Below are 2858 nucleotides of genomic sequence, written 5' to 3'. Positions count from 1 at the left end.
TAGAGGTGTTTATAGAAGACTGTCCAAGCCTCAGACTAATGTCCAAGTATTGGATTAGACGAATATTCAGTCTGCTGGCATTGGAGGATTGTCTGCAGAGGTGGGGGGCAGCTGTGGCTCACTGAGGAGACAGGGACACTGGCGGCAGGGGTTCTGGGAAGTGCTCATTGGTAGGAGCCCTCCCAGAGTCCTGTAAGGTTATTTTAAGAATTAAATTGGATAATATATGTGTGACATTTAGAAGACAGGAAGGATTCAATTATTGTTAGTAGTAGCAGTAGCAGTAAGAGTAGTTACTACCAGTTATTTTCCTTCGTACCTTTCTTTTTAGTTTCCTTCCTCCTCAATGATGCCTTGTCAGAAATTCAGATCTGTCTCCGTGCTGCTTACCTGAATGATGAAACTTGCATTGTTGATTTCCATTTCATCACAAACAATAAGAAAACACTTACCACGTGACTATAGCTTTTATGCACGCTTCAGACACTGCAGGCACTCTACTCTCACATCCAACTATTGAATCTGTCAGAATGGCCAAAGGAGCTATCTTTTTGAGTTATTTGAGTACATAAGGACACCTAAAGTATATTTATATGTACATGTAAGGATTTGTTTATTCATATAAGCCAACCAATTACCAGTAAACATGGTTTACAAGGAGAATATAAGAACTCAGGGACTCACATTTTAATGCCAGCTGGAAGTAAGAAGGAAAATGAGCTTGGTAACCTTTCTGACTGGGCTTTTAAAAGCCACAAAGTAGGTAAATACACAAGGTGTTCAAATATTGACTTCAATAAATATATGGGGGGTTAAATCTATAGTTGAATTCTTCTGTAGATGCAAAAGTATTGAAAATGGACATTATAAGTTCAAAGTTGACTTCCTCTTGGATTCAATGAAGAACTTAGAGAATATGATACTTGTAGATTACATCTGTCACAAGTGTATGGTGATGACTAATACACTTTACCTTATTAAGATCAATTTTCTTTAACTGAACTACCTCCAAAATATTTTCTGGCCTGCAGTGTTTTTATGGGCATTACTCTATTTATCAGCGTTAGTTCTTCTGGTACCAAGAGAACCAGTAATTTATGAATACGTTTAAATCTTTATTCATAACTTTATTCAGTCAGAAACTAGCACCATTTTTTTCTGGACAAAGCAACAAAAATAAGTCAATATATTTATATTTAAAGTCTGTGGAATAGAAGAAGTGTTCTATTGACTGAAATCGTTTGAGATCCCTTGACCTATTTACCATATAATACCAAATCCCACATTTAAAAGGTTTACTCTAGGTTTTCTCCAGATTTTCTTATTCTGGCTCTTCCAGATCCTGAGTCATTCTTCTTAAATGCATTCTTTACGCCTTTCTCTTAGTCAAAACAACAAATAACCTTGCAGGCAAGCACTCAGATTTCAATTCTTGCTCCTTTTGTAAAACCTGAATGTATTCCCTTTGAAAGAGTGATTTTCTCAAGGGTTGGGACCTTGTTTAACTCATTTGCATCTAAAAACTAAATAACATTTTAGTCATTGCTTAATTTAAATTTAATGAATGATGATGCTTTATAATCTTCTTTTGCTTGTCATTTTGTTATTCCTAGGGAACATAATTTTCAATTTTCCATGATTTCTCTTATGCAGAGATATTTGAATTTCTTTGTGCTCTTTAAATAAGCATGATGAAACAAAAATTTCAAAATATCTCTCTACTGTAGAATCCAGAAGCTTTCATTTTCACAGATCTCCTCAAAAGCATGTACCACTCCAAGCACTGTGGCTGATCTTAGAGCAGAGGAATGCAATGGCAGCAGAAAGTAATAAAAAATAATTTTCATCAATTCTAAACATGGGTCTGACAATGTGTTTTGTGTAGGAATGCTAGATTTCTGGAAAGCATCAGAAAGTCAAAGGATCATTCATTCATGAGCACATTGGCATGCACTCCTTTTCATCACCTCTATATTTTCCCCCATTTTTCTCCACTTGTTCAGAAAATCAATGATAAAAATGTAATAACTTACATTTTTACAAATCTTTTCTTGTCAAAGAATCCCTCGCATTTTGCAAATCAAACACTTGTATGTACCTTATTTACGTTTAATCCTTTTTATGCCTCAGTTAAATAGAAACCAGCAACCAATTCTTTTCTGCTCTCATGCACTTTGACATTTGAGGACTGACAACTTCAATTATGTTCCTCATAAAACAAATGCAGGATCTTCCCTGGTGCCAAATAGTCCCAAAGAGCTGTAATTAAAATGAAGTGGTGGATTTCCTAGGTGGCGCAGTGGTTAAGAATCCACCTGCCAGTGCAGGCGACACGGGTTCGAGCCCTGCTCTGGGAAGATTCCACATGCCGCGGAGCAACTAAGCCCATGCGCCGCAACTACTGAGCCTGTGCTCTAGAGCTTGTGAGCCACAACTATTGAAGCCCACGCACCTAGAGCCTGTGCTCTGCAACAAGAGAAGCCACTTCAATGAGGAGACCGCACACCACAATGAAGAGTAGCCCCTGCTCGCATCAACTAGAGAAAGCCAGTGTGCAGCAATGAAGACCCAACACAGCTAATAAATAAAATAAATAAATAAATAAATAAAAAATAAAACTGAGGTGGTCAATAGACTACTTTTGATTATACCTAGGCAAATTGACTTAACCTTTGCAGGGTGATAACACAAAAGGCAGAGTCCTGCTTACAGCAGTCACTAGTCCATTCATATATCTGAATTAATTAGACTAGTGTTCAACTTTCCTTACTATATGCTTAGTTATACAAATAAAACTGAAATCTAGACGCCAAAAAGAACGGACAGAAGAAGAAAGAAGGAGAAAAGTAAATTCCCAT

Source organism: Hippopotamus amphibius, chromosome 12, assembly GCF_030028045.1.
Source record: "Hippopotamus amphibius kiboko isolate mHipAmp2 chromosome 12, mHipAmp2.hap2, whole genome shotgun sequence".
In the NCBI taxonomy this organism is placed as follows: domain Eukaryota; kingdom Metazoa; phylum Chordata; class Mammalia; order Artiodactyla; family Hippopotamidae; genus Hippopotamus; species Hippopotamus amphibius.
The sequence above is the reverse complement of the archived record's forward strand: the minus strand, read 5'-3'. Positions refer to the sequence as shown.